General features: G+C 41.3%; 1 protein-coding gene across 2 annotated transcripts in view; it reads right to left on the minus strand.

Annotated features, from left to right (window-relative positions):
* GAB2 (GRB2 associated binding protein 2) overlaps positions 1-16,428 on the minus strand; it is a 202,209-nt gene that overhangs the window by 174,557 nt on the left and 11,224 nt on the right. The gene's annotated exons all lie outside the window — the stretch shown is intronic.

Below are 16,428 nucleotides of genomic sequence, written 5' to 3' on the forward strand. Positions count from 1 at the left end.
GTTGACCTTTGAAAAGATTCAAAGGAGATTTTATCCTGAAAAATAAATATTATTGTGGCAGTTTTAAAAAATGGCCAGCCTGGGCAAAATGGTGCAACACCATCTCTACGAAAAATTAGCTGGATGTGGTGCCATGCACCTGTGGTCCCAGCTGTCCAGGAGGCTGAGGTGGGAGGATCGCTTGAGCCCAGGAGGTTGAAGTTGCAATGAGCCAAGATCAAACCACTGCACAACAGCCTGGGTGACAGTGAGACCCTGTCTCTAAATTTAAAAATAAATAAAAATTAAAATGACCACAAATTCTTTGACACTATCTACCAAGAGGTTGGGAGTCTATGTTCCCTTTCCATGAATCTGAGAGGACTTGTGTCTCCCTTCAATCAATAAAGTATGGCCAAAGTAACACTATGTGACTTCTAAGGCTAGGTCACTAAAAAAGGCCATGACATTTTCATCTTGGCCACTACGACATTCACTCTTGGAGCCCTTGAGCACCATGTAAGCAGTCTGATTGCTTAGAGACTGCCATGAGAGGAAGCCTGGGCTGCATGTAAAGGCCACTCGTAGGTGCTCTCATCAACAACTGCAGCTCAGCAGAGCCTGAGTCATCTCAGCCCTGGTGATAGGTATGTAAGTGATGCTTTCAGAGGATTCCAGTTCCTAGCAGTCAAGTCATTCTGAGCCATTCAATCCTTCCCAGTTGGAGCCCCAGATATTGGGGAGCAGAAACAAGTTCCTGCCATGCCCTCTCTGAATTCCTGACCCACAGAATCAGTGAGTAAAATAAAATGGTTAACTTATGCCATTAAGTTTTGGGCATGCTTTATCATGACTGAAGATGTATCGTGAAGCAAAAGAAACTGGAACAAAGATGGGAACTGACAGAGAAGCAGACAGCTATAGAAAATATGAAAACTGGTTGGGTGCAGTAGCTTATGCCTGTAATTCCAGCACTTTGGGAGCACCGAGGTAGGCAGATCACGAAGTCAGGAGTGTGAGACCAGCCTGGCTAACACAGTGAAACCCCATCCCTACTAAAAATACAAAAAATTAGCTGGACGTAGAGGCATGCACCTGTAATTCTAGCTACTCAGGAGACTGAGGTAGGAGAATTGCTTGAACCCAGGAGACAGAGGTTGCATTGAGCCGAGATTGTGCCACTGCACCATAGCCTGGGCAACAGCGCGAGGCTCCATCTCAAAAAAAACAAGAAAACTGTATTTTCTTTGTCTAAGCCTAGTTTGAAAGAAACCATTATCTCAATCACAGTGGACTAAATAAATTGTAACTCTTTTGATTGTTATCTATTTTATCTACAGATGCTATAATAGAAAATGTTTCAGCTGTTAGGAACAATCAGTGCAGTCGAAAAGGAATATGGGTAAGGCACTACTCTGTCTGGCTTTTCAGGATGGGGCTAACATTCCTATGATGCCATTCTGAGTTGTCCATGAACCCATTTTTGCCTCTTTCTGTTGATGCATGGTACATAATAGGTATTCAGTAACTTCGTGGAATGACCGATAGAGTCTAAGGAGGCAGGAGAGAGAGAAGATATTCTGAACAAAGCACAGACCACGGTGGGCAAAGGTAATGAAGATGGGAGTACTGGGGAGAACAGAGAGACCCACTTGAACCCTGTTCTTCAACCCTCTCCATCCATACACCTTTCCTTAACATTCATGAGCTCATATCTTTAAGTCTTTAAACTGTTCTCATTATGTGAAATGTTACTTTTCCATCTGTAGATGAACTCCTGTTCATTCTTCACACCCCAGCTCAATTATAATTTTCTCTGCAGCCTCTGACACTGCCCCACTCCAAGAGGAATTAATCACCCTATTCTACTTTCTTGCAACACTTTCCACCATCTTATCTCTTTCTTTGGTACCTATGTGCCAACACCAGGTTGGAAAAGAAAGATGACTGTCCTTGAGAAGTCCCATAATTAAGAGAAGAGACTAAAAACACAGTCACGCTGCAACGTCATAGGAGCTGCACAGAGCCAGGATGTTGAGGGAAGATAAATCTCCTTCAGGAGGATATCAGGAAGTATCACAAAGCATGTGACATTTGAGGCAGGCCTTGAAACTGAATAAAGATCAAAAGGCTGCCTGGGGGAAATCTATGGAATCACAACTGCAAAGGTCTCAAAAGGGAGCTGCTGAGTTAACAGGAACATCAGGTCAGGTCAATCTTTTCCCTCCCTACTGGTGGAGATTCCCCGCTCTAGTTATTACAAGTTCCCTTATTATAATGCCTGAAGTCACACAGTTTTCCCCATTACACAAATAAAGTGTATCAAAAAGCACCTTGCATTTGAACAAGCAAGTCATTTAAAATATGAGCCAATAATACATGAAAATATATTCAAACTCAGTAGCAATCAAAGAAATCCAGATCAAAACAAGGAACTTTTTTCACCTCTCAAATTACCAAGTATTAAAAAAATTAAAATGTCTAACATCAAGGAATAATCAGAGAAGCCAAAACTATCCTTCCTGAGAGCCAATTTGGTATGATGCATCAAAAGCCTTACAAATAACTATACCCCTTGAATCAGACCCTCCTTTGTATAAATTCATCCTAAGGAGAAAACTCTTTGCTCTAAAGATCATCACAGCCTATCTATTATAAAATAGCGGAAAATAGTAAAGGACTAAAATATCCAAGAACAGAAGAATCAAATAAATTTGGCAGTGCAATAATTTTAACAGTTACCATTTATTTATAGAGTGTTTAAAACGTGCCTGGCATTATCATATTTAATATCACAGAAATCCATAAGGTAGTTATGTAAGAGAATGCTAAATGAGACTTTTTCAGTTGCCCCACAATTGGTAAATAGAACTCACAACTAAAGACAGAGAGGAGATGAGTTCCTCACAAGGTAAAGACAGCAGATGACTTCCCCACAAGGTAAAGACAGCAGTCAATAACTGGTGCCAGGCTAATTAAAGGATTTATTAACAAGCCATACTATGGGCCGGGTGTGGTGGCTCACGCCTGTAATCCCAGCACTTTGGGAGGCCGAGGTGGGCAGATCATGAGGTCAAGAGATCGAGACCATCCTGGCCAACATGGTGAAACCCCATCTCTACTAAAAGTATAAAAATTAGCTGGATGTGGTGGTACACACCGCTAGTCCCAGCTACTGGGAGGCTGAGGCAGGAGACACTTGTACCCAGGAGGCGGATGTTGCATTGAGCTGAGATCGCGCCACTGCACTCCAGCCTGGGTGACAGAGCAAGACTCCATCTGAAAAAACACACCAAAAAACAAAGAAGCTATACTATGACATCTTCTACCCCAACCTTGTGCTCCTGCACTGTCCCTCTCCCTCCACAGTCCACAAAAGAAGAGCAGAGATAAGGGGAAATCTTGGAATCCTCGACCTAGTATAACGTGCTGTATTTTGGGGTGGTCCTCTCCCTACCCCATGGTGGGCTCCAAGATTATCAGTTACAGAGACTAGGGGTACCAAAAAAGAAAAAAGAAAAGGTTTGGGACAAAAACTTTTAAAAAGTATAATGTCTTGTGAATATCTGATCAGGCAGTCAACTTTCAGATTTGGCCTGCACCAATCTGGACAGAGGAAGAAGAAACTGAGCAAGAAGGAGCAGCACTGCTGTTACCCCACTGTTTGGCACAGATATGTCTTCCCTGGGTCATGCAGTCCATAGAAATTGCTGGTCTTAAGCTCGCTTGCCAGTTCCCCACCCAAAAGGGCTGCCCAATAATCAAGTGGACCCCGGCCAGGTGGTACCAGGGGAGAGTGAGGATGTCCTGAAAGAGATGAAAAGAACTAAATACCAGTTTCTTCTCCAGGTCTGGAGATCACACAGTGAGGAAGCCCACCCTCCAAAGAACTCACAACAATGGGGAGTGGACCCACAGACAGGGCTAGATAGGCAACCCGTAAATGCCATCTAGGAGGACCCAAGAGCAGCCAGTTAAAAGACACGTATCCTTGTCCCTCGCCTTCCTGCTCATCTTATACACTGGGCAACTGGGCACTGGAACAAATGGAGACCAGAAGGGCCAAGGAAGAAATATCAGAGAGAGACTGTATCTCCTCCCACCTCTACACTCTCCAAGGTGAAGAATGCAGGAGTAGAAAAAATAAACCAGGCCTCACGCAGTGGCTCATGCCTATAATCCCAGCACTTTGGGGGGCCGAGGTGGGCGGATCACCTGAGGTCAGAAGTTCGAGACCATTCTGGCCAACATGGTGAAACCCTGTCTCTACTGAAAGTACAAAAATTAGCTGTGTGTGGCAGCACATGCCTGTAATCACAGCTACACAGGAGGCTGAGGCAGGGGAATCACTTGAACCCAGGAAGCAGAGGTTGCAGTGAGCTGAGATCATGCCACTGCACTCCAGCCTGGTCAACAGCAAGACTCCATCTCGAAAATAAACCAAGTCTACCTTTTCCCACTTCATATCCCAATAGCCACAATCCTGGTTAGAGTAACAGGAGTAAGTAAACCTTTCAATTAGATATACTGAACTTTTCAAATGGTCAACTTTCAGTAACCCAGTGTGACCAGGAGGTTGTGAACTCTGCCTAAGGTATCATCTGTCCTTGAGAGGAGAAGGGAGATTTGGACAGAGCAGTTGGGAGTTCTGACTGGAGAAAAACAAAATCGTTCATGTTCACACCCCTCTAAGCTAAAACTATTCAATTAACAGGCTAAGGCTGTCATTATCTCTATTTTACAGAGTAGGAGATTAAAGCTCAGAAAGATTAAGAAACTTACCCACACCCACAAAGCATATGGGAGGTTTAGTTTGGATCCCAATCCAGGACTAACCTCAGAGCTCATGCTTTTTATGATTACATGAGGATTTTTCAAAATAGCATCCAACATATCCTCAGGGATCTGCAAAGCCAGTACACACTTCTTTTTTCAAACTTGAGTTTTCATCTCAAGCATGATCTTAAAAAATATAAGCATACTCTCGACTATCTGAATGATCATCTTGCAGGTGAATGCTATTCCTTGATTGCCAGCATTTGCATTTAAAATCTTACAGATATCAATTAATAAGTTAATTTTCATATACTAATGGCTAATCAGAAAGGACAGAGGTGACAGCTTATAAATAATGTGGTCATACCAATTAAAAGACAATAGCTTGCTACACAAAGTTTCACTGTAGTTCAAACAAAGAAATGTGGTAGGAAAAAAGTATGGGACACAGGACAGACAGGGGTCAAAGAAGTGCCATATTCACATCTGAATCACCAATTTAGTTTCAGCAAAATATCTACTGTTGTTAATGTGAATTATATGGATTCTGAAGTTTTGCATTTGTAAATTTGTTTTGATCTATAATTGTGAGAGAGCTATAAGAACAAGTTTGGCCGGGCGCGGTGGCTCAAGCCTGTAATCCCAGCACTTTGGGAGGCCGAGACGGGTGGATCACGAGGTCAGAAGATCGAGACCATCCTGGCGAACACGGTGAAACCCCGTCTCTACTAAAAAATACAAAAACTAGCCGGGCGAGATGGCGGGCGCCTGTAGTCCCAGTTACTTGGGAGGCTGAGGCAGGAGAATGGCGTAAACCCGGGAGGCGGAGCTTGCAGTGAGCTGAGATCCGGCCACTGCACTCCAGCCCGGGCGACAGAGCAAGACTCCGTCTCAAAAAAAAAAAAAAAAAAAAAAAAAAGAACAAGTTTACACCTCAGTTTTTGTTGATACAAATTTTGGTAAAGTAACAATTAAAATAATTTAATTCAACATCAAGAACCAGTAAAAATATTGGTTTACAGTGTCCTTATTACACATGCTTGAGAAGCTCTGTGGTCATTAAAACCTATGTTGTAGGTTTCAACCTATTTTGTGACACACGGTAATATTTTTTCTTTCTTTTTTTTTTTTTAAGGCAGAGTTTTACTCTTGTTGCCCAGGCTGGAGTGTAAAGGCACGATCCTGGCTCACCACAACCTCCGCCTCCCAGGTTCAAGCGATTCTTCTGCCTCAGCCTCCTGAGTAGCTGGGATTACAGGCATGTGCCACTGTGCCGGGCTAATTTTGTATTTTTAGTAGAGACGGGGTTTCTCTGGGTTGGTCAGGCTGGTCTTGAACTCCTGACCTCAGGTGATCCACCCACTTCAGCCTCCCCAAGTGCTGGGATTACAGACGTGAGCCACTGCGCCCGGCCAGGGAAATATTTTCAATATATTAGCTTAAAGCATACAAAGAGTGAAACAGCCTCACCCTCATTTCGTAAAATATACATAGCACATATAAATACAGGAAAAAGAGACTAGGAAATACTCTAAAATATTAATGTTTAGGCTTGACAGGAGTATTACAAGTGCTCTTTATTAATACTGTTGTTTATTTTTTGTGATGTGTGTTTATAATTACTTTATTGTGAATAAAACAAGTATTAACAAAAAAATTCCATTTTTAATAGCATACCCTATGAAAGTTTCCAAAACCTGTTGCTAAACAAACAAACAAAAAAAAACCCAAACTAAATCACATTCTCAATTCAATTCCAGTTCAAACTCTTTTTTCGCCAAGGCAATATAACCAATTCTGAGTAATATTTGTTCAAAACTTAAAAGCATATAAAGCACTAATGAACCAATAACTTACTGTGCTTTAGGTACCAAGGTTACAAGAACATGAACAAAGGGCATGGTGTACTCGAAAAACTACCATTTTAGGGGAAGCACAGTGTAAACCAACAGTTACTGAGTGGAACTGAGGCCTGACAGTGACACAGGTGAGCTGCAGGAGGGAGCTTCATAATTCATTCTGATGAGGCGGATGGTACAAGAATGGCTGCCACAAGGTGGCAGGTGAAATTAGTCCTAAGAATGTATGAGGAAATGAGTGCAGAGAGGTGAAATGGCAGAGTATCCACAAGTAAAATCTAAACATAGGTCTTATAACACTTACCTCACTGACCACACTAGACCAATCTCTTCTGGACTACTATGGCACTGGTCTTTGTCATTTTTGTAATATGTACTGCCCGGCATTATAATTCAAGCTGCTTCCCCAACAAGACTATAAACTTTGAGGGGAATAGGATGTACACCGTAGATACTTACTACCTGTTAACGACAGTATCTTCAAGTGGACCTCTAACAGGTTTTAGCCTCAATAAGTTGTAGTTTCTGTTGGTATCCAAAAAAGTAAATCCAGGCACAGTGGTGCACCTATAGTCCCAGCTATTCAGGAGGCTAAGTGAGAGGAGCACTTGAGCCCAGGAGTTTGAGGCTGTACTGTGCTATGGTCATGCCTGTGAATAGCTATACACACACACACACACACACACACACACACACACACACACCACCCCCCCCCAAACACACCCCTGGCCTATACTCAATGTTTTCCTCTAAGAGATTATATGAAAAGATCAAAGCAACAAACTCATTTCAACAATCCTCATGATACTATATGTAAAACTTAGCACTTTCCCCTACTCTTGCAAGCCAGCAGAACTCCAATTGGTATGTTCTTCCAATGCACATTAAGGAAACATACACTGTCTGCCTGAGAAAATCTTCCAAATGAACTGTGGTAATAGTTAATGACACCTAAATGTTATGACTCATGAACATGGGTGAAACTCTCAGACATGCCACCTGTATGACACGACAGGCCTGCACTGTATATGACAGTGAATAACTGGAAGTAACAAATGTTTAACTCGGGGAATGCACACAGGTGTGGTACATTCACTTACGTGATATTTATAAGACTTATGTACATGTCTAGTATTTGTTTTAAATATTCCAGCAAAGAAACAGAAAAATGGATAGATGAAATGTGATGAAACCTTGATAAGATTTGAAATTGTGTGCATCAATATTCTTTCTGCCATTTTCTTTACTTTTGTGTATGACTGAAATTTTTCATAATTAAAAATTGGAAAAAATACTATGTAGATATAAGTGAAAATATTCACAATGATAGTTACAATAAAAAAATACAAAGTGATAACTGATGTTGGTTATAACCATGTAAAATATAAGTGTGTGGCCAAAATAACAGCAATAGCAATTAGCACCCTTAGTGCCCATCATGGATTTTGGCACATCACTTTCACTAAAAGAAACCAGGACTCTGAGGAAATGGCTAGCTAATTCCAGGTCTGGGTCAGAAAATGTACAAAATAAACTTGGAACATCTTGTCATACCAGAGAGCAAATAAATTATCAAAGATTAGTAGGGTCATGTCAAAGGGATCCAGAAATCAACTTGAAGAGGCTCCTGATAGGACAATCTGACTTTCAATAAGGATAACAACTCTAACAGTTAGATTCAAATGCATGGAATATGTTTAAACATATGAGCTTATGATAATACTAAAAAATACACTAACTGACCACTCTGAAAGATCCTAAGGAACTCACTCACTACTCTGAGAACAAGTAAATAAAGAAGCAGCAGCCAGCACGAAAATGGGTAGAGGGGTAATTAGTTGTAAAGAAGATCAGTGACTTTTGAAAGTACCTTAATGATAGCTGCTGCCTGACGAGCGGCATCAAGCCTGCACCAAGCTGCTTACAGTCTCAAGTAAAGGGTTCCTAATCTAGCAAAGGGAGACTGATAGATCAACGTGAGAATGGTGAAGTAGAGATGAAAAAAGTGTCATGGAAGCAAGCCCAGAAGGCGGCTCACTTTGGAGGATCCTGCAGGGTAGGCAATCTGAGCTGAGCTTTGAAGGGTTACCACTTACTGAGAAGTTTTTGTGTTTTAAACCATTCTCAAACATTGGCCCCAGGATCTCACATACTGATCTTTACATCCCCCAGCAAACACCTGTTTCCCAGGGACTAGCCAAAGTCATAGCTTCAGACAAATCCCTGTGTGGTTTAATTTCCCTTCCATGAGCCTGGCAGACCCTTGAGATGTTCCTTTCAGGAAAAATTAACTCCCTAAAATTTGATGTGCTACCCAGTTTGAGAATTTCAGTTATGTTCTGACATTGTACACTCCAGGTATGGTCCAAATTTGAAACGGATGTGAAGACACCCACGCTCATGTTCAGAGTTCCTATGAATGGGTTAATAAATATAAGTCAACATCATCCCTATGCTACCTCCCCCAACACTTAATACTCTGGACTAGACACTGTGCTAATATTTTTTTCACAAGTTATTCTCATAAACCTGCAAACCCAATGAAGTAAGAAGCATTAGTCTACTTTTAAAGACAAAGAAGTGGCCTCAGTGAATTAATTCTTTTAAGTCATTTGCTTAATGACCCTAAGGCCTTTGAAACACTGAGAGGTCTTCTGAACATAAACATTGTCAAAATACACTGACATTTCACACTGAAGGAGTTGCCATCTGAGAGGGAAAGACTCACTGAGTTAGTGATGCTCTTTATCAGTAAATGTCATCCTACCATCTAAGGCATTTACTGGGAATTGTAAAATATTTCCCCCAGTTCTCAACGTTCAAAACGCTTCCTGTTTTCTGCTACAGATTCCTCCACTCTGAATGGAATTTTACTGGCCCCACACCCCACGTGCACCACCTCTTTCTCATTTTGAACGCCATATTCCTTCCTAGGCCCTTATCTCTTGAGTCCAACTCACACGTCCACCTCCTATTCCAGGAAGCCCCTCCAACTTCTACACCAAGAGCACTTGCCTTCACGCAACTTGGTGCCCGGATAACTCCATAAAAGGGCATCATTCTGTTTCACATGTAGACTTCTAGTCTTTCTAGTCTGCAAATGCCTTGAAGTCAGGGCTGAGTACTGATTTATTACATTGGGAAGGGAAAGGATACAGTATATGTTCTATAAACACCTGTCAAAATTAATTTGGATGTAGACAACAGCCTGCTCAGGAACCTGTATTTCTCAGCATTTCTTACAAGCTTGAAATTACCATATCCCATTGTCCCTTTCTAGCTAGAGATAAAAAGCAACATCAAAGTTGTTTCATTAAGGCCAGGTGCAGTGGCTCATGTGTGTAATCCCAGCACTTTGGGAGGCTGAGGCAGGTAGATCACTTGAGGCCAGGAGTTCGAGACCAGAGTGGTCAACAGAGCAAAACCCCATCTCTATTGAAAATACAAAAAAATTAGCCAGGCATGGTGGTGCAGCCTGTAATCCCAGCTTCTCTGGAGGCTAAGGCACAAGAATTGCTTAAGCGTAGGAGGCAGAGACTGCAGTGAGCCAAGACTGTGCCACTGCACTCCAGCCTGAGTGACAGAGTGAGACTCTGTCTCAAAAAAAAAAAAGGTTGTTTCATTAAGTGAAGCAGCAGGCATGTTTTCCAGCTCTGTGCAACTTCATTGCCTCAGGTCCTTACATGTCACTAAGAGAATATTCCATAATTATTCATGGCTGTGGAGATTCCATCCTGTATTTTCTCTTGGGTTAGAAATATTAGCAAGACCAATTACTAACCTTTACCAAGTGAGGTTTAAAAAAAAACTGTCATAAAATGTACAGATTACAAAATTTATCATCTTAATCATTTTTAAGTGTACAGCTCAGTTGGCATTAAGTACATTCACATTGCTGTTGCCACCATTACCACCAATGTCCAGAACCCATTATCTTGCAAAACTGAAACTCTGTACTCATTAAACAATAGCCGCTCATCATCCCCTACTTCTAGCCCCTGGCAACTAGCATTAAACTTTCTGTCTCAACGAATTTGACTACTCTAGTACCTCATATAAGTAGAATCATACAGTATTTGTCCTTTTGTGACTGGCTCATTTTATTTAGCATAATGTCATCAAGGTTCATCTATGTTGAAGTATGCCCATGTATTAAAGTTTTCTTCCTAAGGTTGAACAGTATTCCAGTGTGTGTGTGTGTATATGTATGTGTATATATATGTATACCAGATAGCACATATGTGATATGTATATGTGTGTATATATATGAACACACACACATCATATTTTGCTTATCCATTTATCTGTTGATGGACACTTGAGTTGCTTCCAAATGAGAAGTTCTGATCCAATGTGAACGATAAAAAAGCTCAGGAGACTAGCCTTGAACCGGTTAGAACAGTCTCCTTAATGCTGTGAACACAATCAAAGAAATAATCCAGTGATTAGGACCACGACAGAAACCTACTAAAAGGAATTTCCATCTGGTTATCTGATCCAAATAGAGTATTTATTTTAATACTCAAATAATCTGTTGGAATACTGCCCTGGCTGCCTAGGATGGTCTACAAACAAATCTTGAATGGACTCTAGTTTCTGAAGACCTTCCCCTCCCCCATTCTTACCAGCCCAGGTATTCTCTCTTACCTCTCCAGCTTCAAAGCCCTCTCTATTCCAATCATCCTGCTGATAATCCAGCAACACCAAACTGTTTTTAGTGTCCTTGCACACACTGTGTATGTCCTTGCCACCTTGTCTACACTCTTAGTGGTCCCTCCACCTGAAAAGCCTTCTCTTGGCTTACTTCTATCTAGTCAGGGCCTAGAAGTAAGGAAGCCTTTGCTTTTTTTTCCTTGCAGTCCCAGAACTTGGGCACTTGGCACATACTAATTGTTTGATAAATTACTGAACTAAATTATACTTAATACATTTTCATTTCTGTTTAATTTTTTTTTTTTTTTTTTTGAGACGGAGTTTCACTCTTGTCACCCAGGCTGGAGTGCAGTGGCACAAGCTCCAAGCTCACTGCAACCTCCGCCTCCCAGTTTCAAGCAATTCTCCTGCCTCAGCCTCCCAAGTAGCTGGGATCACAGGCACATGCCACCACGCCCAGCTAATTTTTGTATTTTTGGTAGAGATGGGGTTTCACCATGTTGGCCAGGCTGGTCTCAAACTCCTGACCTCAGGTGACCTGCCCACCTCGGTCTCCTCAAGTGCTGGGATTACAGGCATGAGCCACCACACCTGGCCATGAGTAAACTTTTAAAAGTAACTTTGTATAAAATTTAAAGAACCATCTTATTGCAAGGAACTGCATGCTTATGCCTCACAATGCCCCAGCCCACCCCACCACCCCAATTAATATGTTGGAATCCTAATCCCTAAAGTGACAGTATTAGGCGGTGGGTCCTTTGGGAGGTTATTAGGTCATGAGGGCAGAGTACTCATTAATGGGATTAGAGACATTATAAAAGAAACCCCAGAGGAGCTTCTTTCCCTCTTCAACCATGTGAGGACACAATGGAAGACATTGGCTATGAGGAAGTGGGCAATCACCAGAAGCTGAATGTGTCAGTGCCTTGATCTTGGACTTGCCAGCCTCCAGAGCTTTTATAAGTAAATGTTTGTTGCTTATAAACCACCCAGTTAAGGCTATTTTGTTATAGCAGCCTGAATGGACTAAGACACTAATCAAGGATAGCGAATCACTTAAACGTATTTACCAAGTGTAAATGTTTAAAAACTGCTAGGGTTACCCTATAGCTTAAGAAGAAAATTAATAAACGCTTGAATTTTAAAGAGTTAAACTGCAGGATAATTATGACAGTACTATGTAAGTTTAAAATCACCTCGTCATTTAAACATTTGTAAATGGCTACCTTTTTGCAAATGGACTATAGTAAACAGAAGATTAGATCTAGCTATGCTAAAGTAGGGCAGAAGTCATCTTTGACAAAAGTGCCAAGAACACACACTGGAAAAAGGGCAGTTTCTTCAATAAATGTTCTAGGAAAACTTGATATCCATATGCAGAAGAATGAAACCAGACCCCTATCTTTCTCACTATTTAAAAATGAAATCAAAATGGATTAAGGACTTAAATATGAGACCTGAAACTATAAAACTATTAGTAGAAAATATTTAGGAAATGCTCCAGGACATTGGTCTGGGCAAAGATTTCTTGAAGAAGACCTCAAAAGCACAAGCAACCAAAGCAAAAACGGACAAAAGGGATCCCATCAAGCTTAAAAGCTTTGGCACAGCAAAGGAAACAATAAACAAAGTGAAGAAACAACTCACAGAATGCGAGAAAATATGTGCGAACTACTCATCTGACAAGGGATTAATAACTAGAATATACAAGGAGCTCAAAGTCATATATGCTGGCATTCACAGTTCTCTTTTTTTTGTAAAATATGCTAAGTATGTACAAAAAAAAAGACAAGTGATAACAGATGCTGGCAAGGATGTGGAGAAAGGGAAGCCCTCATACATTGTTGGTGGGAATGTAAATTAGTACAGCCCCCATGGAGAACAGTATGGTAGTTCTTCAAAAAACTAAAAATAGAACTACCCTATGATCTAGCAATCCCACTGCTGGCTATATATCCAAAAAAAAGGAAATCAATGTATTGAAGAGATATCTGCACTCCCATGCTTATTACAGTAGCCAAGATGCAGAATCAATCTAAGTGTCCATCAATCGATGAATGCATAAAGAAAATGTGGTACATACACACAATGAAATACTATTCAGGGCTGGGCACAGTGGCTCATGCCTTTAATCCCAGCACTTTAGGAGGCCAAGGCAGGAAGGTCACTTGAGTTCAGGAGTTCGAGATGAGCCTGGGCAACATAGTGAGCCCTCACCTCTGCAAAAAATAAAACAAAAAATTAGCCAGGCCGAGTGCTGCATGTCTGTAGTCCCAGCTACTCAGGAGGATGAGGTGACAGGATCACTCGAGCCTGTGAGGTTGAGGCTGCAGTGAGCCAAGACTGTACCACTACACTTCTGGGTGATAGAGCAAGACCTTGTCTTGAAAACAACAAATAACAATGGAATACTATTCGGCCATGCAAAAGAATGAAATCCTACCATTTGTGACAACATGGATGGTACTAGAGACATTATGTTAAGCAAAATAAGCCAGGAACAGAAATTTAAACACTGCATGTTCTTAATCATACGTGGAAGCTAAAAAACTGAACTCATGGAGATAGAGAAACAATAATGATTATCAGATACTGGAAAGGGCAGTGGGAAGAGAAGTATAAAGAAGGGATGGTTAATGGGTATAAAAATACAGTTAGAAGAACTAAGATCTAGTATTTGGTAGCAAGATAGAGCAAGTATAGCTAACAATAATTTATTGTATATTTCAAAATAACAAGAGTGGAATTGGAATGTTCCTAACAAAAAGAAATGATAAACATTTGAGGTGATGAGTCTCCTAAGCACACATTATATGCTTGTATCAAAATTTCATGCCTCCATAAATATCTACAACTATTATGTATCCACAAAAAGTAAAAATTAAAAAAATAAAGGCAGAATCCTATTTCACAGAAAACATGTGGAAAAAACACGGATTTTTTTTTTTTTTTTGAGATGCAGTCTTGCTCCGTCACCCCGGCTAGAATGCAGTGGCGCAATCTCGGCTCACTGCAAGCTCTGCCTCCCGGGTTCACCCCGTTCTCCTGCCTCAGCCTCCCAAGGAGCTGGAACTACAGGCGCCCGCCACCACGCCCAGCTAATTTTTTGTATTTTTAGTAGAGATAGGGTTTCACTGTGTTAGCCAGGATGGTCTCGATCTCCTGACCTCGTGATCCGCCCACCTAGGCCTCCCAAAGTGCTGGGATTACAGGCGAGAGTCACCACGCCCAGCCAAGAACATGGATTTTAATGAGAAGATTTGGTTTGGAGTCCTAGGTCTGCTACTTACCATGTGTGGCACTTAAGCTCTGTGCTCAGTTTCTCCTCTGGTAACATGGGAATAAAATATCTAGTAATTGCCACTACTATACTAGATGTTTATTGGTAACAAGTGTTTTTGTACAAGCAACATTCAAGACCATACACAGTGGGTAAATGCAATAGACATACTTTTCCCTATTCCCACCACTAAGTACAACTAAAATCCTTAGATATTATATATAAAACAAACTTAAGAAGAATCTAAAATGTGAAAAGGCGGCGGCGGATTTGCTAGAGACACTGGAACCCAAAGAATGACACAGTGATAAATTCCATGAGTTTTATGCCTCATATATCTCAGACTTGGAGCTGAAGCAGCCAGCATGGCAGAAACACCAACCCGTGTAGACCAAAAAATTCCCAACGAAAGTCTGCTCTCTCTAGCCAAAGGACTGGGAAAGGGGCAGCCTAGCAAGAGATGAAACTGCTAAACAATAACTGCTCTACTCCAGCCACATCTGCAGAGAAAACTCTGGTCCAACCCTCACCCACATCAGCAAAAACTGAGTGAGAACCTAGACTTCTACCCTTCAGAGGTTGTCACTGAGGCCAGGTGACACCTGCTAGGGTACTGTCAAAGATAGCCAAGTAGAAAGCTGAGATATTCATAGCCCAAAACTGGTAATAAGGCACCCATCCCTGTGGAGTCACTGAAGACTGGCCACATGGGAAGTTGGAACCTTCAACCATTCACAAGAGTAATGAAGACTGCCTTCCTATCGGGAGTGTCAATGGAGGCGGAATGAAAAACCTGGACTTCAACTTCTACTTGGAAGTACTGAGGCAGTGTCCCCTTCCCACGATGGAGCAGGGTCAGAGAAATCCTGATAAAACACAAGGTTTACATTAGATCCAGAGTACCACAACATAATACAAAAATGTCCAAGTTTAACTTTTTTTTTTTTTTTTTGAGACAGAATCTTGCTCTGTTGCCCAGGCTGGAGTGCAATGGCGTGATCCTGGCTCACAGCAACCTCCGCCTCCTGGGTTGAAGCAATTCTCCTGCCTCAGCCTCCCGAGTAGCTGGGATTATAGGCACCTGCCACCATGCCCGGCTAATTTTTGTATTTTCAGTAGACATGGGGTTTCGCCATGTTGGCCAGGCTGGTCTCAAACTCCTGACCTCAGGTGATTCGCCCGCCTTCGCCTCCCAAAGTGCTAGGATTACAGGTGTGAGCCACCACACCTGGCCAAATTGTCCAGGTTTTAACAGAAAACCACTCATTATACAAAGAATGAGGAAGATCTCAAATGGAATGAAAAAGACAATCAACAGATGCCAACACTGAGGTAACAAAGCTGTTAGAATTATCTTTCATGTATTTTAAAGGAGTTGTCATAAAAATGCAGGTACAAACATGCTTGGAACAAATGGAAAATTGGAAAGCCTCCAAAAAGAAACAGAAAGTCTCAGTAAAGAAATAGAAGATGTAAAGAAAAACCAAATGGAATTTTAGAACTGAAAAATATAACCAAAATAAAAAGTTCATCAGTGAGCTCAACAGCAGAATAGTGAGAACAGAGAAAAAGAATCAGTGAATGGGAAAACAGGACAGTAGAAATAACCCAATATGAACAACACAGAGAAAAAAGACTGAAAAAAAATGACCAGACTCTACAGAAGCTATGGAACCACAACAAAAGATCTAACAATTGTGTCATTGGATTCTTGGAAAAAGAGAAGAAAGAGGGTAGGACTGAACAAGCACTTGAAACAATGGGTGAAAACTTCTCAAATGTAATAAGAAGATAAACCTTCAGATTCAGTAGGTTTAGTGAGTTCCAAACAGGATAAACTCAAAAAAATTCCACACCAAGACACATCGCAAAATTCTTAAA

Source organism: Macaca mulatta, chromosome 14 (assembly GCF_049350105.2).
Source record: "Macaca mulatta isolate MMU2019108-1 chromosome 14, T2T-MMU8v2.0, whole genome shotgun sequence".
NCBI lineage: Eukaryota > Metazoa > Chordata > Mammalia > Primates > Cercopithecidae > Macaca > Macaca mulatta.